Source organism: Rhinolophus sinicus, linkage group LG11 (genome assembly GCF_036562045.2).
Source record: "Rhinolophus sinicus isolate RSC01 linkage group LG11, ASM3656204v1, whole genome shotgun sequence".
NCBI lineage: Eukaryota > Metazoa > Chordata > Mammalia > Chiroptera > Rhinolophidae > Rhinolophus > Rhinolophus sinicus.
This window is the reverse complement of record NC_133760.1, coordinates 21,188,318-21,214,702: the sequence shown is the minus strand read 5'-3', so window position 1 is coordinate 21,214,702 and position 26,385 is coordinate 21,188,318. Positions and strand designations below refer to the sequence as shown.

Here is a 26,385-nt window from a genome sequence, read left to right as displayed (position 1 = left end):
ATCACTGATCACAGCCCCTGCCGTTTGCCAAGCCTTATTATGCTTCTGCCATCACCACAGGCTCACCACCTTCGATCTATTGCCTCATTGAACTGTGTGAGGTTGGTTTCCTTTTTACCAATAAGGGAGCTAGCTTATTTTAAACTCAGAGAATCTAGATAACTGTTCCAATGTTCTGGGCACAGTAAGTGACAAAACCGGGATGTGAACAGAGTTCCGGATGAGCCATACTCTGAGCTGCGGTGCTATGCGTCCCTATCTGCCCTGATGTTTTCCACCCTCCCAGGCATTCAGAGAAAAGACCCATGTCTGGATTTGCAGTTGCCCCACCCCTCTCCCCAGAGACCAGGGACTAGGGCAGATAGCTCAGGACAGGTGGGCCCTCTGAGCCTCCTGGCTCCCCAGGGACCTCTCTCCCTCAGCAGCCCTAATGATTACTCCAGAAAGTGGGTCTCTGCCCCTCTCCCACTCAGGATTCCAACCTCAGAAGAGCAAAGTCCATAGTAGCTCATGTGGCTCCATTCTGTTGCTCCCATGACGGTGTTCCTATAGCTGCTAATACAGATTGCTCATTACTCCCATGTTTCTCAAACTGGTGTTCCAAGGAATTTACTCCACAAGTTAATACAAATTACACCATTGTAGGACAGGGGGAGATTTCAGGATCAAAGAGATGTGGGGAACACTGAGTTGAAAGATTTCTTTTCCTGCAGGACTTCTGGGTAGCTTTCAAATGCTTTGTGTCTCTCTAAGTGGGGCACATATGGTCTGTAGGGTTTCTCAGACTTATTTTGCCTGGGAATAATATTCCTGGACCACCTCATCATGTCTCATTGAACTGGTGTCCCATGGAATATTCCCTGCGGATATTGGCTTGTCTGTAGAACTTCTTGTGAACCTATTTAAAAAATAATAATAATTCAAGGCACATTGTAGTATTCAATGTAAACATAGTAATGAAAATAAAAATTGGATGGCCCCAATCTAAAATAAGAAAACCTATCAGTGTTACTTAGTGGGTGAGATTAGTTACTTCAGTGAGGCTCCTATGACTCAGGAAGAAGTATGCGCCTAGTCATGGACTAAATACTGTGAGTGAGAAATGTTTTTGATTGATTGTTTTTGTTAATAGCACTGACTTCTAGGAAATAATTAACATAGATCTTAATGTAAAGTAAAAGACCCTGAGTAGCATAGTGGAAAATGTATTCTTCACCTGTGGATACTGGCAAAAGCACAAACATTCTCTTCAAATGAACATTGGACAATGAGCTAGGGATTCCCTCAGGGCAGAGTTGATGTCTCAACTTGTACAGAGGTATAAGTAATAAAATGAGAGGAATAGGTAGCTAGCAAGAGCATCAAACTCTCTCTCTTGGATATCATGTATCCCAAAGGAGTCTTTGTCCAATGTTGGATAAAGTAAATTCACAGTTAAATGTTCTAACATGTTCCTGGAAGGCTGTGTTTATTGTTGAGGAGAGGGCGCCATACATTTTGGATGCCGGAACTGCTAGAGGCAATATAACAGAGATGCGGAGGGGTGGGTTCTGGGACCAGAACTGGGTGCGAATCCTGCTGACCCTACATGGGACATGAGCATGTTAACCATCCACATTCTCATTTGTTCCGCCTGTTAATGGGGCTATGAAGAAAGCCTACCTCATCAGGTCCTTCTGGATGTTAAATGAGCTGATGATGAAAAGCACCGAGATAGTGCTTGACATGTAGGATTCTCTAGAGTATTGGTGATGAGGATAGAAGTGATGAGAACAGTGGTAATTAAAACAGTGGCAGTACGCACAGTGGTACTGAGGACAGGGGGATAAAGGCAGTGATGAAGAAGGTGGTGGAGAGGGAGATGGCAGTGGGGAGCAAAAGGGTGACATGATGGTGATGATGTTTCCGAAATGTAAGAGGCCAACTGACTTTTTTATTTAAAGGGCCATCTCCCCTCCCTGTTGAAAGGCTGCTTGTTTTCCTTTCAATTTATTGGTGAACCTGCTCATGCACTTCAAAATACATAGCTAAGACCCTAAAGTTCTGGGGGAAAGGAATTCTGGACGAGAGGTGGCAGAATCTGAAAACTGCATCACTATGAATGAAAGCCAAAAAGGCCAAGAGAAACCAACAGAGGGAGGAGACCTGATGAGACCTCAGCCCAAATGTCTGTAGGAGGTGGAAGAGGTAGAACAATACAACACACTAGGAACAGAGAGGATACGGGGAGCTTGTGATCTTGAAGTTCAGATCATTTTTAGGGGTGAAGGTCAATGTTCAGTCATTCCAGAATGGAAATGGTGTAGTCATGGGGGATTGAGGGTGTTTAGAAAGCTGTCCAAGAAGATGTGGTCTTGTGTAAATTTCTACATATATGAAGACATTTCTTAGGAAAGTCATAGGAACATAGGGTTGTGGTGTTTGTTTGTTTTTCAGTTCTATTTGAGATAGTCTTCCATCTCCAGAGAAATGCATTTTTTTTAATCTATTTCAAAGATCAGTTAAAAAAAAGAAGTTATGGCTGGCTACAAATAACAGAGACTGGAAATAACGCTCTGTGAAATGAGATAAAGGTATATAGTTTCTCTCACATAAACGTCTGTCGGTGGACAATCCCAGGCCGATATGGTGGCACCATGACATAATCAGTTTCCGAGATTCCTCTTACCTTTCTTAAACTCTGCCTTTTCCAAGGCTGCCTCATGGGATAACGGGGTCACTGCTGCACCAGCCATCACGTCTGTATCACAGGAAGATGAGGCAGGAAATGAGAAGGGCAAAGGAGGACCTGCCACTTAAGTAAATGTTACTTAACGCGCTTCCCCTGAAAGGGAAAGGATTTCTGCTGGCACCTCTTTAGTCTGCCTTATTTGTAAGGGAGACTGAGAAGTCACTCCAACCGTCTTTAGTTGGCATGTTGCAGCCCTTGGTCATACAGGGGTTGTTACTAAGGAAGGAGATATTTTAAAGGTTGTTTTTAAAAGTAAATTCTTAGTGCAGAGTGCACTCTTGTGCTGTTCCCCTTGTGTTTATTTACACTGACTGTAAGCTTGCTGAGAAGAAAGGCCCACCCATTTTATTCTCTGTTGCATTCCCAGTAGGCTCTCAAAAAATTCAGTATTTTCTGAATGTTTCCTGAAGGTAATTTTCACTTGGGAACAGAGTCACTGGATATGATAAACCAATGTCATACTTAAAATTGCTACTGATACGTGGAAATCAATTTTTAGCCATAGATTTTCATGAAAATTTGGGTTGGTAGCATTAGTCTTCCTATGGAAAATCTTCTGTGAGAATTCCTAATAGGTTTTAACACATAGCTTTAACTAAATGTTAGTTTTGACTTTCCTAGATTAGGTATTTTGAAATGACTTTAGGAAATCTAATTAAATGCTCCAAATGCAGAGTTTCAATTATAGGTGAGAATCTCAGTCTCATTCAGAATAAAGTGACTTGTCCACGTCTCTCTCTAAAGATTTCCTTGAGAAAACAGTTCTGATTTGTGCTCAGAACATAGCTGAGGCTCCACAAATACTGAAGGCAGAACTCATATTTTCATATAAACCCTAGATCATGAGGATTAATAAACTCCCTATTCACTTTAAAAGAATGTGTTTGTAAATTACCATAAGATTTTTCTTAAAAAAGATATTGAGTTTTTCTTCAGTTATTCAACCAATTGATTTTTTTCAGATTTTACTCGAAAATGACAATTGGTAATATAGACTTGATAATTTGGGATTTGTTTTGTTTTTTTTGTTTTTGGCTATTTGATGAATTCTTTCTAAGGTAGAAGTTTTCATGTTTGAGCTGTAACATTACAATGCCTATAATAAAAATGGCATCAAAGTTAAAACGTCCTGTGCTCCAGCTGGAATATGGGAGATAAATGGATAAATGCTCCAGTTTTCCCAAAGGGGTGAAAGTCAGTGGTGCTAGCTGGAATCCAGCAGGCTGAAACGGAACCACTGGCAGGTACTCGCATTAGATTATCAAGTGGATGCTGGGAGCCAGTCTCCAATTCCTAAATGCCAGTGTCAAGTCAAGAACTTGATGCCTTCGGAACCTTATTTTCCTTGGACTATTAGCTTTTATAATAAAAAGTGTTTTATAAATTGACTGCCTAATTCACCCTGTAATACTTTTTTTCTTAATGTTTGACTACAAACTCTACGGTCTCTTCTCTGTATAATAATTATGTAAAACCCTTTCTGTAGAAAAAGAACAAAAAAGTCTAGTCTTTCCCTTAGCAGAGTTGATAGAAACTTGCTGTGTACTACTGAGAGTTTAGAAACTTTTTTTTTTCACATTCACAACACGTTTCCTTATTGAAAAACTTGTAAATTTTGAGACTTGTTATTAAATCAAGTTTCTGTTGGATATATATAGATGAGCTATGAAATTTCAAATATCTTCTTGTGTAGAGGCTAATCTTTAAATCGATTCAATTGATGTTAGCCGTGTCATCCACATCCTGTTTTGAGCTACATTAAGAGTTTTATATTAACTGTATTGACGTCAGTATGGCAGGTCAAATCACTAGAAATCTAAATCTTTGCCAACGAGCTCATTATGATTCAGTTCTCTTCATTAGTAGGTTTATCAAACAATCAAGGAGCTATTTTATTTCCTGTGTTACAATTTTTTCCTCTTAATGAATTATTTGATGCAGAATGATGTCAGGATAACATCTATTTATTGCATTTCTTAACTTTATCACTTTTGCTTCCTATTCCATTAATTTTTTAATAGCTTTATTGAGATATAATTCACATACCTTAGAGTTCACCCCCTTTTGTGCACTTGAAACTAATTTAAAAAATGTTTAAAAAAGAAAAAAACTTCACCCTTTAAAATGTACAATTCATTGGCTTTTAGTAGATTCACAGAGTTGCGAAACCATCACCACTATCTTAACCTCAGAAAATTTTCATCACCCCAAAAGAACCCCCAGGCTCATTAGCTGTCATTCCCCATCCCCTTTCCCCACAACCTCGAGCAACCACCAATCATTTTTGTGTCAGAGTGGACTTGTTTATTCTGTACATTTCATACAAATGAAATCATGCAATACATGGCCTTTTGTCACTCACTTCTTTCACTTAACAAAGTTTTCAAGTTCCCTCCACCTTGTAGCATGTGTCAGAACTTCATTCCATTTTATGACTAAATAATGCTCCATTATATGGATAGACCACAATTTGTTTATCTGTTCATCCATTGATGAGCATTTCGGCTGTTTCAACTTTTTGGCTATTGTGAATAACGCTGCTATTGAACATTCATGTACAATCCATCAAGCTTTTATGTGAATTTTCTCTCAATTCCTTAATAATTAGAATTAAAAGAAGTTACCCATAATATTGCTCCAAATTAGGAGTCTATAATTTCTCATTTGTTTTAGTGAAACATTCCAAAATGTCTTCCTAAATTGCAATCAATATGGCTCACTCAAGATTTACTGACTTCTTTTTAGTAAACATGTAACTTCAGTACAAAAAGAAAAAACACAGATACTTAGTGATTTTATTCTCTACAAGTCAAACACGAAACCCAGATCAAGAAATAGAATTTGATCAGCAGCTCACAAACTTCCTAAAACCCCTCCAGCCACTACTGCCTAGAAATATATTGCTTAATTCCAGGTATTTGAGGGTTTCCTTGTTAGTTCCCTGTCATTGACATTTGGTTTAATTCCACAATGGTTAGAAAATATATTCTATATGATTATAATCATTTGATATTCTTGAGACTTGCTTTACAACCTAGCATGTGATAAATTTTGGCAAGTGGTTCGCGTGCACTCAAAAATAATGTGAATTCAACAGTTGTTTAATATTCTTGTTCGAATCTTCTATATATTTTTTGTAATCTTATTCTATCAGTTACTGAAAGAGTAGATGTGGTATCTATTATTATACATATATCTGTTTCTCTTGTTATATCCAATTTTTCTTTGAATATTTGAAGCTGTTAGTAAGTGCATATGAATTTAAAATTGTTGTATTTTCCTGATACATTGACTCTTTATTATTGCAAAACTTACCTCTCTATCTCTGGAAATGCTTTTTGCTTTAACATTTACCTCATCTGGTGTTAGAATAACTACCCTAGCTTTCTTTTGGTTACTGTCGTCATAGTATATTTATTTCCATCCTTTTTTCCCAAGTTTTCTGTAATCTTACATTTAGAATGTGTCTCTTATAAGCAGTGTATATTTGGGTTTTTATTTCGTTACTCAATTCTGATCATGATAGGCTTCTTGGATTATTTTGTCTGTTTAAATTTAATGCACGTACCATATATGTGGGTTTAAATCTACCAAATCCTAATATTTGTTTTCTATTTGTTACACCTTTTACATATTTCTTTTTTTCTCATTTCTTACCTCTTTCAGAATTAATCAAGTATTTTTTACCATTTCACATTCCATTCACTCTAATAACTTTTTTGTTATACTTCATTTTCATATTCTTACGGTAGTTTCTGAGAAATTGAAATGTACGTATTTGACTTACAGAATCTAATATACCACTTCCTGGATATGCAAAGACCTTAGAACATTTGAATTATCTTTATGTCCCTCCTGTCTTTTCAGATATTTTGCCGTATGTTTTAATTCTACATACATTTTAAATTTCACAAAACATCATTATTTTATTTAAGAAATATCCGTTTATATTTGCCCATTTATATACTCTTTATATTATTTCGTATCCCTACATGTTTCTGTGGTTCCATGTGGGACAACTGTCCTTCTGATTAAATAATTCATTTTTGTTTTAAAAATAGTGCAGGTTGGTGACAAATTCTTTCATTTATTGTTTTTCTGAAAAAATCTTTTTTGCCTGAATTTTCGAGTTATATTTTCCCTCAATTCAGAATCTCAGTTGACAGTTATTTTCTTGCAGATGCCATTTCATTGACTTCTGACGTCTGTTAACGTTTGTTGAAAAGTCAGCTGTCAGTATTACTTGAAAGAGATGTGTCTCTTTTGCTGCTTTTAATAACATTTATTTGTCTTTACTTTTCATCAGTTTTACTATGGCATGCTGAGGTGTGGTTTTATTTGTATTTATCATACTTGTACCATAAGTATCTCAATTCATAATATCCCTTTTCAAATATTTCTTCTGACCCATTTTCTGTCCTCCTTCTTAGACTGTATTACATATATATATGTTAACTTTCTGTCTGTTGACCTTTTTTCTGGGTTACCAATCCTCTCTTCTACTATGTCTAATCAACTATTATACCCATCTATTGATTTCTTAATTCCCCTTATTATATTTTAACTATAATTTCCATTTATTTATTTTATAGATTAAAATACCCTGTTGAAATTTTCCATTTTATCTAAATGGAAATTTAAATTCAATGTCTGATAATTTCAGTATCTAGATCACTTCTACCCTGTTTCCCCAAAAATAAGACCTAGCTGGACAATCAGCTGTAATGCGTCTTTTGGAGCAAAAATTAATATAAGACCTGGTATTTATTATATTATACTATACTATACTATACTATACTATACTATATTATATTATATTATAAGACTGAGTCTTATATTATAGTAAAACAAGACATGGTCTTATACTAAATTTTGCTCCAAAAGATGCATTAGAGCTGATTGTCTGGCTTGGTTTTATTTTCGGGGAAACATGGTAAGTCTATTTCTATTTTTAATATTTTTCTCTTGGATTTTGGTCATTTGTTATGAACCCTAGGTATGCCTAGAAATTTTTTTTAATTTAATTCTGAACAAGATACCAAAAAATATTGTTTTTAGAGATAGTTTGGGGCTCTGGCTGATATTATGTTCCTCCAGAAAGGATTTGCTTTTGTTTTCTGTCAACCAATAAGAATAGAAAAAGATGGCTTTTTAAATCAGTCTGGGCTTGAGTTGGTTCATAGTTGGACTTCAGTCTTTTATGAGAGCTATTCTCCTTACCCTGGTTTCCCTACTCCGTGGGTGCAGCCTTTCTGGGGTTCTAACGGAAAGTCTGGTATGTTTACCAGGGCTCTTCCTCTTTGGAGACCCAGAATTTCAGTTGTTGTCTTCTGAGGTTGCTGAAAGCTCTGCTCAGCTTCTCTTAGCCGGTAGTTTCCGCTCCCATTCTTAGCCTTACGTCCCTGTGCCCTTACAAGTGAGAAAATGCCTTCAGGGTAAAAGTTCCATAGAATATTGGCTTCACTTCAGTGATCTTCCCTTCTCTGCAGAGTCCTGGACCTCAAGTTCTGGACGCCTTGGTAGTGGTCCCGTGCTTTCACATAGGTCGGACTCTGTGTTAAAGCCATGTTCTTGAGTCATTCTAGATTTGAGGGATGGTCTAGGAGAAGCTTGCCCAAATTACCATAAACAAAGAAAAACATCTGGCTTAACTTTTTTTAATTATTTATTTTTTTCGGTTACAGTTGACATTCAGTATTATTTTATATTAGTTTCAGGTGTACAGCATCGTGATTAGACATTTATATAATTTATGCAATGATTCCCCGTGTACCCAGGTAGTACATAGTTGTTGCAACATTACTGACTATATTCTCTATGCTGTGACTATTTTGTAACTACCAATTTGTATTTCTTAATCCAGTCCCTTCACATTTTTCACCCAGCTTTCTGACCCCCTCCCCTCTGGCAACCATCAGTTTATTCTCTGTATCTATGAGTCTGTTTCTGTTTTAGTATCAGGGAAAAGCAGTAGATATTGTGCGTGTGGAATTCACTGTGGAAAAAAAAACAACCTTGTGATATTGTCATTAAAAATATGGATTGAAGAAATAAAGGTACTTAAATGGCTTGACAGTGTCCAACCACTCTCATACCATCTCCTTCAAAATCAACTCATCTTGGTAAAAAGTTTTTAAACTTTTTGTGTCTCCTCTTTGGTATTGACAATCAAGCGACTAACTCCAAGAGAGTTGGACTACCTAATTCGAGGCAAGCTTTGCTTTCCAATTCCCTCACCCTGGAGTTGACCTGAATATCTGGAGTGTTCATAACTCTTTTGGATCTTCTCATTTATTTTTGGTAGTTTGGTGGTTCTAGGTAGGAAGTGAGGAAATGTACCTTGGTGCGCCATTTTATGACAAAAGTCTAATTGAGGCAAATATGTTTATCCACTTCTGCAGGATTCCATGAAATATATTTGAGGGCTTTAAATGAAGCTCTCCTACTTGTACAAGAGTGTATTTCCCTTGGGAGAGCCCTTTAAATTCAGATGTGGCTGTGTCTAAACACTGACCACATAATGACACATTCTGCTTGTTCAGTAGAGATTAATCCAGAAAGCCAACCACATATTTCTTAGAAGATCGAACTCATTTCAATTATCTGACTCCAGTGACTTCTCTGGAGGGTGGAGCCCAAGACATTTTAACAACCAGATAAATCTTTAACGATGATGGAATGTTATTCCAAATAGTCCAGGCTCCCTTTTCCCAGGAAGCTTTTTATAGCCATAATGGTAAAATATGTGAGACTTGTTTCTGTGATGCTGTGAAATCACATATCTGACTGTTTCCTACGTGGCTAAAGTTTTAAACAAAACCAAACATACACTATTGGGATCTCTATGCCATGCTTTGTGCTGTGTGATGGGGGAATACCAATATGTAACGAAATGGAATATTTGGGGAGAATAGAACAGCGTGATTTCAGTGCACAGGGACCACCAATTTCCAACTGTGTGAGCAGGAGCATCAGTCACAATTACATCCGTTCCTGGTCCACCTTTGTCCAAGACAATACCTTGTGTGAGGCCCCTAGGAGCCGTCTATGGTAAATTGCATTCCCAACACCCCATCATATAATAGGAGAGAGGTTAGCTGCAAAACAGCCAACACCCACGTGCCCCATTTATCTTCACTTGGAAGGGGTGCGTCCATTGCTTTCTTCTCTTGCACCAAGGTCAGAAAAACATGAAATCATCAATTAAATCGCCTACTGTTCAAATTTCAGAAGTACATGAAAAAGCAGGTCTACAGCTGGATTTCTTGACTCAAAGAGAGTGAAGCAAAACATTTGTACAAATACAAGCTTTATAAATAGAAGCCATTATCCAAACAGGATTCTTCCAGCTAAGGAAATGGGTAGTGGATACATTCCCAGATTTAACTGTTCATAGACAGCAGGGTGAGAAATTGTGCTTTGATGAAAATACCCGTGCCGATTATAAACTGTGTGTGTGTGTGTGTGTGTGTGTGTGTGTGTGTGATGTCAAAATGTCTGGATTATTTGAAATGAAAAAAAAAAACCATAATCGGCGGCTCATTCTTCAAGTTGCTCATAGAGGGAGACCAGGCAGCCAGACGATTTACTGTATTAATCACTCTTTCATAATTATATTCATGATGTGTTGGTCCCCATCATTCCTGGGTGAACCTCTGTGTAAATCCTTTGCCTCTGTGCACCCTCTGCTTCTGCTCAGAGGGTCAGCAGCAATTCCATGGCAATACAAGCAACCTTTTACTACAGCTGGCAGAGCCTCCCCACTGGGCTGCTCCAGAGCAGAGAGGCCTCTGAAGCCTTCACCCATCTGTTCCTCTTCAAGGACAATATCCACACACAATAAGAGCAACAACCACAACACATCTACTTTTCTTAACATTATTACACTTCCATAATGCAGCTTGCGGATGAGACCTTGAGTTCAAAAATAGAAAGCCAAGGGCAACAAAAATGGAGCATCTTGGAAAATGAAACATCCAAACCCACACTGCACCTGGGAACCATTTTGTCCTGAGCAGTGTCAGAAAGAAGCTCGCTGGGTCTCCTGCAGGGATGGTCTTTCACACTCTTCCCCTGATCACAGCCTTCCTTCGTCCCGGGCCACATGAGGCTCTACTTGTTCCCAACATGCCATGCTTTGGATGCCTCGGCACCATGGCACATTCTGTTCCCTTCTCCCTGGAAGGCCTTTCCTTTCTTTTGTACCTGGAAAACTCCGATTTATCCTTCAATACACAAATTATAAATCCCCCACCAAGGAGGAAGTTGTTGCTTCTTCCTCCTTGTTCCTACACACACTAAGCATCCCCCAGCGCAGTATTATCATATTACCTTTTAATCGTGTACTCATACTGATCTCCCTAAAGCCATTTGAATGCTTGATATTTAGGGTCATGTTCTTTTCATGACTGCCTCTAGGGCCAAGTGCAGGGGTGACATCTGATGCTTAATTAGAGATGAATTTGTTATTCATGCAACAAACTCTCATTACAACCTGTTGTATCTCAGCTTCTAATATACCTTTAAATATTATTCTATTTCATATTATATATAGTGTTACATGTATACCATTATATGCTGTTATGTACATACTTTATATTATATTATATTCTAATATGTACACATCCTAATATGTACATAATTTATTCTAGGATACAACGTGTAATATTCACTTTCTAGTGTGCCAGATAATTAAGTTATTAACTCGTTTATTGTCACTCTTCCCAAATTAGAATGTCAGTTCCATGAGAAAAGAAACTTTGTCTCTTGTTCCTTGCTGTGGTCCCAGGACCCAGCCTGGCATGTAGTATATGACCAAATCATGGGTGAATGAGTGAGTAAATTATAAATTAAATATTTGACAGTAAGCAACAGAGGCGATTGAAAAGTTAAAGTGTCCTGTTGTTGAAAGGGACTTGAGAAACAATCTCATCCAATCCACTGGTTCTAGAGATAACGGACACCCCTCAAGGCAGATAGCAGACCCCAGGCCAGTCCCATTGTGGCACAAAATGCTGCTGCCAGTGAAAGTCAAGGCCCTACAACAACCCAGAAGTCACAAGTGAACATGAGGTTTATCATTTTACCGTGATGTTCCAAGAGCTGAGAGGGTTGGAGTTAAATTCCTTTCCAGAGGTGAATAAACTGCAGAGTCCTAAATCTACTTCTCTACCAGTCTAGTGAAAAAGAAAGAAAGAGAGAAAGGAAGGAAGGAAGGGAAGGAAGGAGGGAAGGAAGAGAGAGAGAGAGAGAGAGAGAGAGAGAGAGAGAGAGAGAGAGAGAAGGAAGGAAGGAAGGAAGGAAGGAAGGAAGGAAGGAAGGAAGGAAGGAAGGAAGCTCAATGTTAATTTAAAGAATACATAAAGGAATCATTAGAGTGGACACAGGCTCAACTTATCCTGTGAACTTAAAAGCAAGAAAGAAAATATCCACAGCTCCAGAGACCTGTATGGGTTCATTCAATGTACGGGTTCATTCTTCTAAACGGGATTAAACACAACAATCCAGAATTGATTTTCATATATTCATTGGTTTGCAAACTAAAATCTATTTCAGTTACAGACTGAGTATCTGTTTTCCCAGTGTTGGCAGCATTTTATTTTGCTGTTGACCTGTCCATATCTGAGAAGGCAGGAACTTATGAGAAGTATCTTCTTCAGGCTGTCTTACCTGAATGTACCTCTGTTTGTATATTATACATCATTACACTAAACTGTTGCTTTCCAGAATGCACTCCTTCCTCCCTCCCTCCCTCCCTCCCTCCCTCCCTCCCTCCCTCCCTCCCTCCTTCCCTTCCTTCCTTCCTTCCTTCACCGGCCCATCCATCAGACAAGCATTCCATGCTTCCTCTTTGCCCGGCACTGTGTTAGGCTGGGGAGCAGTGCAGTGAGCATAAGAAACATGGCCCCTGACTTCATGAAATTACAGTCGAAAGTGGGGACCACCAACCAGCAAATACCTACAGATGGCCCCGAGTGACAAGATGGAATGGGGTGAAATCACCATCGATGGAGACAATGGGCACAATGGGACAATGGAGTTCAGGGAGGTCACCTCTGAGGAGGTGACATTTACATGACTGTGTTAGTGTCCTAGGGTTGCTGTCACAAAGCACCACACACTATGTGACTTGAGCAACAATCATTTATTCTCTCACAGTTCTGGAGGCCAGAACTCCACCATCAAAGTGTCTGTGGGGTGGTTCCTTCTGAGAGAAGCTCTTCTTGTCTGTCTCTTAGCTTCTGGCGGTTTACTAGCAATGGATGGCATTTGTAGGCTTACATCACCCAGTCTCTGCCCGCCATTTTCACATGGCGTCCTCCCTGTGTGCGAGTCTGTGTCTAAATGTCCCCTTTTTATAAGGACACTAGTCCCACTGGCTTAGAGCCCACTCTAATACCTTATTTTAACTGGGTGACCTCTGTAAAGACCCTGTGTCCAGGTGAGGCCACATTCTGAGGCACTGCCAGGTAGGATCCCAACATACCTTTTTTGGGAGACACAATTCAACCCGCAACAGTGAGACTTGGGAGGATGCCAAAAGGACCCATGAGAAGACCTCCGAGGCAGGGAAGAGCATGCCTCGCTTGAGGAACTGAGCCATCAGGGTGGATGGAGCCGCAGGAGACAGGGTGAGGGATGCCAGACGAGGTGACATCGCAGGGGCCAGATTGTGCAGGCCAGGCAAGGAGGCTGGATTTACTCCGAGCACAGTGGGAAGACACGGGTGGACACTACAAAGGGTAGAGGGTAACCTGACAAGACGTAGCGCCCCCACGCTGCTCCAAAATGTTATTGTTCCTCAGGAGTGAATCCCTGGGCAGGAGATTGTTAGGGATGATACCACCAGTAGCACGTGACCCCACCGCCTCTATCCTACACAGAATTGGGAATAATAGCCACAGCAGGGGACCAACATTAGTAGATATTTGCATAGTGATTTTTAACCTTATGGAGACCTTCCATATTCCACATACTGTCACCAACCACCAGGACAGTCCAGTGAAGAGGGTCTGGTTGTCATCCTTATACAGATGTGAAAGCAGAGACTAAGTGGCCGGTTCCTTCCCCGAGGTCATGGGAGATAAAGGCTGAGAGTCTGAACTTGGTATCTGCTTTCTCCATGCAAATTCAAAGAGATGTCTTTCCTTAAATGGAGCAAGCATCCCATCAACAACAGCAAATGTGTAGTGAGTTCTTATCAAAGGCAAGATTGGTCATTCTATCAGAAGTTCTGTCTGTTTAACACTCCTGGACCTGCTCTTTCATCCTCTTTGTTATTCAATAAACATCCAGAAGCCAGGGCACTCATCTGAAAGCACTTGCTTTGTGCCAGGCAGGGTCCAAGAACTTTATATCCACTCCACCGTTCACTCCTCCTGCCAACCCTGCGATAGGTACCATTATTGTCTTACCCATTTCACGGATGTGGAGACTGAGGCTCAGAGAGCTGAAGAACTCGCCCAGAGTCTAGATCCCATGCACGAAGCTACTTCTGCCCCGTGACAGGGTTAACAACTCGCCAGCTCAGTGCCAGTAGACCCCGGTCTCAGAGCGTTGTCCGCCTGATTCAGCCACAGCTGTTATCTGCTTATCCATGATTTTGCCCTTCTTGTCAGCTCTCTAGGACTCCTTGCCAAGGCTCAGGGAAGCGCCATCCAGATTTTCTCATTAAACTTATGCACCAGGGGCTTGCTGAAGAAGCTGGGTTCATAACTTCCATCGTCAGCTGCACTTGAACTTTCTGGACTTCAACTCACTGCCTTCCTCCTTCCTGTTGTTTCACCTGCCTCTCCCTTCAAATCATGACAATATGTTGAGCATGCCCTGGATGTAACTACAGCACTCAAAAAAAATTCTCTCCTGGGCTTGCCAGGACAAATCTAAGCTGCTCATTCTCCCTCCACAATTTCTTCAAATTAGAAAAAGGGGAGGAGGGTGCAGAGGTCTCTTAAGAGCCAATGAATTTAATTAGCAGGCTTGTATCCTTATTTTGATAGATCCAGTGGGCAAATATAATAATCATTTCTTATAAGGAAAGAATGAAAAATGATTTCATCCCTAAAACCAACTTTTTAAAGCTAACAGTTATTAAGTGCTTATCTGTGTGAGGCTCCGTTCTAAATGCTTTTGGCATCTTAATTCATTTAATTCTCAACAGCCCTATGACATAAGTAATCTTATTATCCCTATTTCACAGATGAGGAAACTGAGGCATGGCAAAGTTAAGAAACATGCCTGAGGCTACAAGGCAGTGAGGCAGGGATGACAAATCGGGGCATCTGGTCCCAGAGCCCAGCTCTCAACTGTTACACTGTACTCACCTTCTGAGTTTCTACACATCGTCTGTGGGATTCAGAAATGAAAGACGCCAGGCCCCTGACAAGCTAGTTTTCTGTTAGGAGACCTCAACAACCAAGTCAAATAACCTATATTGACGACAGCAACATTCTTGAAAAAAATATTGATATTTCTACTCTATATACATTCCTGTACACGTCTAATCCGAAATCGTCCGGCATTGCTCTCAATAGCTCATCCTGGTACACTAATTATTCAAGATCTCAATTGAAATCCAGGTTTTACTCCCTGGGGAATTCAGGCAAGGGCCTATAAAGCAAGAAAAACTTTGGTTCATTAACTAGGGTCATTTTTATACTAGTCTGCTCTCTCTGATAACAATTTTTAAATCTTTTAAATTTATGACTGTCGTTACTGCTGTTCCATAATCATTAGTGAGACAATGTGCTTCTTCATGAATCTTTGTGCGTTTGATGTACTTATTCTGAGTTAGCAGGATTGAAAGTGGCCTCAGCTCTTTCATCCATGCGCTCACTGCAAGCTTATCTAACACCGGCAGTGAGCGGGAGGCTGGAGATTTAAGTAAGATGGGCAAGTTCTCATCTTGAGGCTTAGCGGGGAGGACAGATATTAAAGTATTGCCAGAGGGGTGTATCCCACAAATCAATTCAGAGAGCTTCGGGAACATGACCTAAGGAAAACAGACCGAGTCTGGGATCTGGAAAGGTGAGGTCATGAAGTAATTTCTCATCCTTTAAGTCTTGGTTTGCTAAATGAAGTGGGCCGAGGTGGTGCTAGGATAGCTCGTTCTGGGCAGAGCACACAGCGTGTACAAATGCCCTGAGTCACACAAGGGGCATTTGAGGGCCTGAGAGGAGGACCTGGGGCCAGCCTGTACAGTATAAGCACAAGAACGGGCAGGAGAGGTGGCCCACCCTCTGTGAGTTTGTTCCCCAGCGACAGACTGCAGGAACCATGCATTTGCCTTAAGCTCCCCCATATCTCCCAGTCAGAATGAACTGGTTCTCTATGACCTGCATTTCTCCAGGGTTTTGTTCCTGCCTCCATCACAGTGTTCTTCCCAGCATGCATTGGATCAGCATTATAGGTCTCCATTTCTGCCTCCTCCAGACTGCAGCTCCCTGAGGACAGACACAGCTTCATTTGTCACCATCTCCCCCTTCAGTCACAGAGTGGCGTACACAGAGAGAGCACAAAGGGTATTTGTTGCATTAAATCAAATCTAACAAACAGCACTCTTTACCAGCAGCTCTGCAAATAGGAACAGATGGTTTTGCTAATCGCCCCTGGATGCATGGTTTAACACAGGTTCAATTTGGCACTGTAAATCTATATATCACAGCCAGAACCAGTTAGCTGTCTGGCTTACAACAGCCAAGCACTGGCCTCCCACATGATGGGCAATGGGCCTTGTCACTCAAGGAAAGCCTCAACAAACCCCAGAGAACTGAATTGACCACTTGTACCAGCCTTGTATAAAAACAGCCAAAATACCATTTTTCCCTTCAGCTCTGGGAAATTGAAAAGACAAATCAATTAGAGTAAGCCTGAGACTAAAGGCTCACTCTCCTCAAGAAAGTCTGCTTGTGGTTTCTCCAGAGTTAAAGATGCTCTGTGTTCAGTCATTTTGCTATTGAAGGCAGAATGAACCCTCTTTGAACTAGCAAGAGCAAATTCTGCAATGCATTTGGACTCATCGCTGGGCATTGCATTGGTGTGCGTTGTTAGATATTGTGTTGGTACTTGTCACCGGGCAAAGCCTTGGTACTCACCACTGGGGAATGCAATGGTACTTGGCACTGGGAAGCCTAAGGGCTTTCTGAGTTCAGATGTGGCTGCCTTCAGGGCTCAGACAGCATTATCAGAATGCTATCTACATACCACTCCATCTCTTGGTTCTGCTTGTCTCTCTGTATTGGCTTTATTCTCTGGTGGGCTCTCTCTTCATGGCAGGTAAGATGGCCTCTAATGGCCCTAAGCCCATATCCCCATGGCCTGTGTACAAAGGAAAACACACATTCCCCGATTCCCCAGATCCAAACACTAATCTCGTAGAAAGACTTCAATCGGTTGTACTGGGTCACAAGGCCACCTCAGACCAGACACTGATCACCAGGAAGTGATGAGATGATTGGCCCACTCCAGGTGTGAGGAAGGAAAAGTGAGGCCTGTGGTTGACAGCATCCATGGGACCCCAAGGGATGGGGTGAGATGGTTCCCCAAAGAAATGGATGCCTCTAGATTGAAGCTACATTTCCATGTGCCCTAGAGCCTGTTTGAAAGCGAATCAGTTACCTTTGCCTGGCCATTGTGTGCTGCGGACACCTGGCACCAGCTTTGCGAGAGTTGTTTAAGGGCATCTCTTCCCAATTCTGTGTGTTCTGACATGGCATTGGTGTCAGCTTGAAATCCACCCTAGCGGGGGTATTTACACCACAGAAATTGGCACAAGCCATACATCGCGGCTTTATTTTTCCTTAAGAGTCATTTGTAAACCTTTACCAGCACACCACTGTGTGTGAATTTTCATTTTCCCCATTCCTTTCCTAAATAAAAATGTGTGTGTGTACTTTCAGCCACAATAGATGAGCCCCGTGTTCTCCATCGTCTCAGGTGATGCTTACTTCCTCCAGACTAGTTCATCGGCTTCTGTGTTTTGAAGCCCCGGATGTGCATGTGTTTAAAGGCTGGCCCTTTCACACCCTGTACAGTGGGGCGTTCTTTATATTTTGCAGATTCATTCTCTCTGTCCCCCGTTCCACACGCCAATCACTGTGACTAACAGGATTCCGTGCTGAGAGGGGGACCTGTGACTGGTTTCACTGTGACAGGACAGTCTACCTCCGCTGCCGGCCTGGGATTTGTTAGTTACCTCAGACCTGCAGAAAATAAGTTATCTCCTCTTTGCAGTTCCTACGTTTGCTTTGGAAAAGTGGTGGGTGTCATTCAATTGTTATGAAGCTGGAGCACAGCTGGTCCGTCTTCCCCAAGGGGTGTGGGGAAGGGGGGGGCAGCGGGGGGAGGAGTTCAGCTGCTGTTAGCTCAAGAAGAGCCCAGTCCATCCCCTCCCTGCACTTTGGGAGGGGAAGTCTGGAGCTTTCTCCAGGAGGCACCTCAGCCCAAGGGCCTGTGAATCTGAGAAGTCAAGGTCAGCCTGCCCTGGGGCATGAACTGCTGGTACAAACACACATGATTACAGGACTGAAGTGGGGCAGAAAATGCAGCATCTCAGAGTCAAGTTAATTGAGGGCCTTTTTTCCTCAGAGCAATTCTGCCACAGGTGACAAGGGAGGGAACAGGTTTGCTTCCTATGCCCGGGTTTTTAAAATTTCTTTAGCTGATTTTGCCACGCAGCGTGTGGCTGTTTCATATTCCTCATCTTTGTAACTGTTTTGAGGCCAGACTTGATGCCAGAGGCCGCAGGAATGCAGGGGAACCATCAGCCATCTGGCTGTATTAAGACATGGAGCTGTCCTGGGGTCTTCCTGTGAATAATGTGATTGTAATTGTGTTGCCAGGATAGTGTGCAGGAGAGATAACTGTGTGGTGTGTGTGAAAGTGCTTAGGATATAGTTGACACTCAGGTGTTCCATGAGCATTGATTAAGCACCTACTATGAGTCAGGTACAGTCATGGGGGAGTGTAAAGATGAGTGAATCAACAGATGATATTTGAGGACAAGTCACAAACATACGGTGTCTCCCCCCGGTGTGAGCGGGGTCTTCCTTTGTTTTCTATTTAACTCTAAACAGCCACTTTTGCTACTTGCTTGGTGGTTGATTTCAACCTTCTCCACTCTCTTCAAAACTCTCTTTTGTCCATCTCTCTTTCTCAGCAGATGACTTTGCCCCCTATTTCCAATTCAAAATAGATCCCACTGGAGGAGGCAGCAGAGCCATGCCCAAGAGTCGACCCTGGATCCAGATATTATCAAAATCCTTAAAAAGATTCCTATTCACTGATCTAGCAAACTCACTTTAAGCAGTCTGAGAAACTAGACAGAGATCAACATAGATATATTAGAACAGAATTCCCAGGAGGTCTCTGACCTGACTAGTTCCAATTCTAAGCATTGGTTAACCAGAGATGTTAATTGCAAAACTTTCTGAGGTCTTTATCTTCCTTCATCCGGCCAATACCCACACCGTCCTGCCTGGGAGGAATCTAGACAGCTTTTTTGCCTTTTTCTCATCTCTGTGCTGTCTCCATTGATGAGTCACATCCCAGCCCCCTTATCCATATGATCTCGAGATACCTGCATTCGCACAAACCTGGGGACAATGTTTTACATCTTTGGGCAAAAGCTGACCTAAGACGATAGCTAATTGCCCTCAGTTCTAAGACTAAACACAACCTCTTCACAATCTCTGTTTTTTTTATTTGCAAGATTATAGGCTGAAGTGTGTCATCTGTATCTATTCAGTATTTCACTAGGCAAATAAAATCTATTTGAGACAGTCTAGGGGTTTTCCTCACTGGACCTGTGTTATATCCATGGCCGGCTGGCTCTACTAGTTCACTTATATTTCTTTCCCACCTGAAAACTTGAGTGCTGATTTGTGACATAAAATAGAAATTGCTTACGCTGCCTAAAAGCTTTCTATGGGATTAATACCTATTTTTGAAGAAATTTTAATATTGCTCTGGGTTTTAAAGTCAGCAGGAAACCTACAATCAAGATTGTTGCATTTTCCCCAATATCAAGCGTAGGACTCATATGTGATAAGAAAATACTATTTGTTGAATGAGTAAATTTTCATAGTAACTGGTATCGGCTGGTCTATAAAACATCTCTTCCTTATGTTTCTACTTGTGAGGAAAAATAATTTTTGTGTTTGTAACAGGCTAGATTCATTTCAGATATAAATATTAATCTGTAATGGCCCTTATACAAAAGGACCAAGTTCAAGGCAGTAATAACAAAGCCAGTTTACCATACGTTTCATCCTGCACAATTTACCTAAATAGAGATTGCCTAAAGAAGTTTGTCAGCAGTCTGAAAACTTTCTCCGAAGATTTTTAAAATATATTTTATGGTCAAGATGTTGCAGTACCCTCCCAGGACTAATTCATATCTGGCCAAGAAAAATTGCATTTTCCCATTTACATTCCAAAGTCTGAGCTTTTATTTTATAAATGAATTTTCCCTCCAATTCAGAAACCACTGGCTGCATTACAAATTTTAATGCTGCTATTATAGGACCATAATTTTAAAAACCCAGGGTTCTCCAAGGGCTCCAGCAGCATGCCATCTCTCCACTTTATTAAAATGAATGAACAGATGTACAATTTATTTCTGCCGAGCTATCATCTAAATTCATAAGCTATTTCTCATGTGTCTGAAATCCACGTTGGTTTCCCATTTTCTTTGCCTTAGAAAAAAAATTACACTCCCTCATTTATCACTCTGGGGACATAAACGAGAAGTCTACTCTCCACTTCATTCGCTTTAGACTAATATCCTCGACACAATTTAAATCCCATCTCTTCAAGGATATTCAACGAGAGCAAGGCAGTGAAACAACCCAACATCCAATTGGAAAACTCTTTGGCCATCTTTGTGGGCAATTGACAAGCTGAGTCACCTGAGCTGACACCTTAGATGCAGGGAGAAGGGGCTGGCAACAAGCCTTGAATCTGTTGAGGCAAACAAGACAGTCTAGGGCCATCAGAGTTAAAAATCAGGGTCAGTTACCGAAATGCATTTTAGCTTCCATCTTCTGTAGGACCCTCAGATCACCCTTACTTCCGTGGGCTGCCTCTTATCTGACCGGCAGTGGAAGGCAGTTCACAGAGCCCTCTTGTGTTAACAGACGTTTAGCCAAGCTCTGAAGACCCACGTGTTGATCTCAGATCTGCTTATAATCCCTGTACTGCCATGTTTCTGGCTGTGTGAGCTTAGACATATTACTTAACTTCTCTGAGCTCTAGTTTACTTATTAGTCGAATGGAGATAAATGTGCCCACCTTGTCACAAGGATTAAATAGAACATCACACTGTCAAGCCAATAATATAGGGCGAGCATTTGTCTGGCGTGTGGCTCAGTAAAGGGGCCGCGGTAATGATTATGGGCTCCCAGAGACACATCCCTGCCCCGTAATAGTTGGGCTGAAATGACAGAGCAACCCCCTTCCTCAGTCTTGGCGTTCATTGGCATGGTTCCAGAGAAATGTAAGGAAGACATTTTGTAGCCAGAAAATGCAATCACTAAGAAAAAGTCGGAAGGGTGCAAAATGAAGCTCTCAGGTTATCCAACAGGACTGTCTTCCCTAAAGAATTTTGTCTATGAGATTCTGCCACATCGGGGCAGTAAAACTTGCCTGAGTTTCTAGGTTGGCATGCAAATCTGCCCTGCCTCTATAAATACATCTTGGGTTTAGGGCCTTAATAAGATCCTGAGTGCTGTGTGTGTGTGTGTGTGTGTGTGTGTGTGTGTGTGTGTGTTTCCCTTTCCCTGGCCCCGTTGCTTGGAGAAAAACATCATGCTAATTTCATTTCCTTGTGCTCTATGACCATCCTGTAATTTCCAACATGACTTCTCTTTCCTCCTTGTGACATTTTGGGAGGGGAAGGTAGGTTCTCCTGGTGTCTGCAAGACCAGCATAAAAATGATGGAGTTCTTTCATTTAGCAGAGACGTAGCTTTCCATGGACAGTGTCAACAGGGCGAGTTCCCCAAAGAGCAGTAACACTTTGGGAGAGAAGGAAAGAGGAAAGTCACATCAAGATGGGCCGGGAGATAGCTCCTCAGGACCCATTGGAGTGCCGTTTGTCTGCATTTGCACAATAAAATATTGTTGAGGGGGGCCAGGCATGGTGACCCGTAGCAGCCGCTGGCAGAATTCTATGTGTGTCCATTGTCAATAGCCCCCTGATTAAAGCAGCTGTGTTGCCACTGATGAGTTTATTGGCTGTTGTGGAATATGGGGCCCCAGGCAATTCCTTCATCTCTGCTTGACCAAACCATGTGTCAAGGTCACAGATCCTAGACACCCAAAAAAGATTTAAAAGTATCATTCACCAGCTGGGCAAAGTAATAAGATAAGCTATCCATACAACAGGCTGCTTTGGGGCTTTGAAATTCCAGCAAGGAAGCAGATGCTGCTGACAGGAATGTGAGAGTTTGAGAGTACAGGATTTTTAAAAATCGCAAACCCAATTATTTTGACCCATGGAGTCTCAGGAGATAGAATCCAAGAAGGAGACAAGGCGGGGGAAGGGTTTCAATGCCTGGTTCCCAGGTTTCTCTCTGTTCACACTGTTGGTTTAACTAGAAGGATCGTTTTTATCTCAAAATTCCAGTTTTGTTTCTGAATTCTTTTATTCCCAGGCAGGGTGGGGTGATGTGTGGATATGGTTTGGGTTTCACATGACTCTTAGCTTCAGTTCCATCTCCATCATTCACCAGCTCTTAGATACTACACAAGTTCCTTAATTCGTTTGGCCTCAGTCTTCTCACCTGTAAAATGGGGATACTGATGACGGTGACCAGGAACTCTGTGCAGAAAAATGTACACAGTGCTTTCTGTGCATTATTCCATCTAATTCTCATGATCTCTTTATGAGGTAGGTTCTACTAGTCTCTCCAATTCACAGATCAGGAAGCTGGGGGTTAAGGAGGCGACGTAGTGTGCCCAGGTTACAGCTGGTCCATCAATGGACATTTTAGAAATTATCCTCAAGGTCGGCTATGGATGGGGACATTTTATCACCTTCCAACCCACATTACTGAGATCGATTAAGAGATATCCCATCACTCTTGGGTGAATAAAGGCTACACCAGAGTTAATTTCATTGGCCAAGAACCCCAGAATTGTCCCATTGTGTATGTTGGTTCGGGGTGTTGAAAACTATTTTCTAACTGGATTGCATTTTTACTGTTGAGTTTTGAAAGTTTGCATAGTTTACATATAAGTCCTTCATCGGAGACATAGCGTGCAAATATTTCTCTCAGTCTTGTCTTTTTATACTGTTAATAGGGTCTTTCACTGTGAAAATGCTTTTAATTTTGATAAAGTCTAGTTTATCATTTTGTTGTTGTTATAGAATGTGCTTTTGATGTCAACTCAAAGAGCCCTTTGTCTAGCGCTGGGTCTCAGAGATTTTCTCCTATGTTCCTTCTAAAAGTTTTATATTTTTATGTTTTATTTTTATGTCCATAAGCCATTATGAGTTAATTTTTTTGTATAAGACATGAGGTTCAGGTTAAGGTCATTTATTTACCTGTGGATTTGCAATTGCTCCGGCACCATTTTTAAAAGACTGCCTTTCTTTCATTGAATTGCTATTTTCCCTTTGTCAAAAATCATCTGGGCATATTTGTGTGGGTCTATTTCTGGGGTTCTCTATTCTCTTCCATGGATCTATATGTCTTTCGCTCCACCAACAGCACACTCTTGATGACTGCAGCTATATAGCAAGGCTTAACATCAAGTAGAGTGATTCTTGATTCTTTTTCTGCTAAAGTATTTTAGGAAACTATTTTAAGTGCACTTTGAATTCAAGAGCATTTCATTTCCTCCAAAATTATTTTTTTGATTAAAACATAATTCATTTCCATTGTAAAAAACATTAAACTATCATACAAGCATATGATACAAAAAGTTGCCAGCTCTCTCCACTAACCTGAGGGATGAGTACGGCTACCATGTTAATTAAACTTGTCCATGTGTCTTTTCTCTTTGCATATATGAAGTCCTACTTTTTATCTACAAAGATGGGATCACATTATGCATACTATGTTGCAATTTTATCAGGATTTATATCTCTGTCCTTATCTATAAAACTGGAGAAATAATATTCCTTATTTCCTCGGGGTGTGGTAAAGATCAAAGGATATAATTCACATAAGGAGTTTCGCCCAGTGCCTGGCACATAGTAATTACTTGGTAAATATAGGTTGTTTTTGCTGTTATTTTTATTTTTTTCCCCTTTTGCTTTTGCTACCTGCTTTGGGTGATCTTGGCCTTTCTTAGTGGCAGCAAAGACAGAGAAACCCTCCAACATGTTTAGTAATTCAAGACAATTCACAGAAGCTGTCTGGAGAATGGGTTCTTCCATCACCCAGTCCAAGGTTCCTTCCAGCTGGAATGATGGAGACACGGGGTATCACAACTTTTTGGTTTACTTAAATGAGTGGTAATTTTAAGCATATCAGCAGCTTCCCAGTTAAGTCTTTTTTTGAGCTTCAAATTGATCTTATCCCCTCATGATCTTATCCTTTGTCCACTGCCCAACCACCCATCCCCCACAAACTCTACCCACCCCTTCTCTAGGTGGGAGCCCCACAGAAAATGTTGCCACACCCCGAGACACAGTTTGCTGAACTTTCTTATGGCTTGTGTCATTTTCATACCTTTTACCTCAGGAGGGGACTTCAGTTAGGGCACTGGGAGCAGAGCCAGCCAGATAGCCCTGCAGTACTGCCCACCCCACCGCCCCCCACAAACCAGTTTGGTGAACTTTGACTCCTGCAGGCTAGGAAGTTACAGGTTCTGTGATCTCTTCTTTATCTCAGCTCTGCCTTCAAATGTGCTCTTTGAATGGCCCACATTCTCCCGATTTCATTAACCTAACACATCTTATTTCTACTAAGCAAACCCTAGGTGTTTGCATCATCCGATACAGATGTCCCTTCTGATCAGTAACGCCAAACAATTAACTACCTCATTTATTTTAATGGCTCTGTATCGTGTTCCGTTCCACAGGCGTTCCACAGTTAGACCAATTCCCTATCGATGGACATGTTGGTGATTCCTGGTTTTCCCTTTTATGGATATCATGGCAATAATTATGCTTGAATGTATATCTTTGTGCACATGTATACAGGGTTTGTAGGATAAACTCTCACAAGTGAAATGCCTGGTCCAAACCGTACGAGCATTTTAAATTGCATTTTATAGCCCTTTTTCCAATATGATCTAAGTACTTTTAAATTACCTTTACCCTTTTCATCTCCTGAGATACATTGGCTTTTGTACTTGCACAGACTCCTAGCCAACAAAGGAGGAACGCCTGTCGCACTGCAAATGGGCTCGAACAGATACACAGAGGACAAGCTTTACGGTCTGGGGAAGCACTTGGCACTCGGCACAAAGCAGAGGTGGAATTCTAGAACTGGGAAGGGGTTCACATCCGTAGTGGGGACCCTGGTGAAGTGGGATTCCAAGGGCCACACCATTTGGATGGGGGCTAAGACACTCCGTGCTCCGTGGGCGTGGACCTGAACCTGCGGCAGAAGACTCTGAGAGGAGCTGGGGGAGGTCAAGATGCAAAGGATGCCTCATAGCTTACTGCTCATCTGGGCTCCCGCGGCTAATGATCATGGGGAAAGGGCTGGATATTCTGGGCTCTTCTCTGTTTGGACCCCATCCTACAAGCTCTCACTCTTCAATGTAACCCCATCCCTGAGCTTCCTTCTATGTCCCACCCACCGCTGGGCCTCTCCCCAATCCTCTAACCACCCCTAAGCTACACTGAATTTAATGGGCCACTGCATCAAATCAACCATACACACATACACACCTTCAGGTGTGGCATGCCAGAAACCTCTGCAGGGAAGTCCCCTATAGGTAATGGACGTCACCTCCCCTTGCCCACACCATTCACTAGGGCACCTATTCTGACCCCCAGAAAAGGCAAATGCACAGAGCTTGATAGCCCCTGCAGGTGGCCTGTGGAAATTGTGCAGTTGGAGTGGGGGCGGTATAGAAAGGGGCAGTGAAACCAGGAAGAGGCGGCATCATTTCTTATCAATTCAGCACGGGGTTGCTGTGCTCGGACAACGGGGATAATAAATGAAGTCCAAGAACCCTCCCACCATCACAGGCAAGGGAAGGGGAGGCAAAAATTGAGTTGAGAATCTGTCAGCCCCTCCTTAGAAGATGGATGGTATCTCCTTTGCCTGGGGGAATGCTTCTTGTTGACTTGCTTCCCTATGGAGGAAGGCTTGGCGCTGTGCTGATTGGGACACTGAAGGCTGAGAGAGGGCATGATGCGCTCTCCCTGTACCCCTGGGAATGCAGGACCATCTGTGGCAGCTGCCAATAGACGGCAACACACCAACTGGAGCCTCAGGCCCACCTGGGTGTGAATCCTGTCTCTGCACTTCCCGTCTCTGCCACCCTGGGCAAGCGACTGGACTGCTCTATGCCTCAGTTTCCTCACCTGTTAAGTCGGAGCTCATAACAGGACCTACCTCACTATGTGAGCAAACAGCCCGGTACATGACATCGAGGCCACGTGCAAATGTTAGCTTTTATTATTGTCGTTCCACTAATCATCATTTTGCTTCTACTAGACTGCATAGCATGGATCTCTTCAGAAAAGAGGCA

The 26,385-nt window shown here is 41.7% G+C and overlaps 1 protein-coding gene across 1 annotated transcript in view; it reads left to right on the top strand.

The window, feature by feature from the left end:
* Positions 1-26,385, top strand: part of CDH13 (cadherin 13) — a 984,505-nt gene that overhangs the window by 848,366 nt on the left and 109,754 nt on the right. The gene's annotated exons all lie outside the window — the stretch shown is intronic.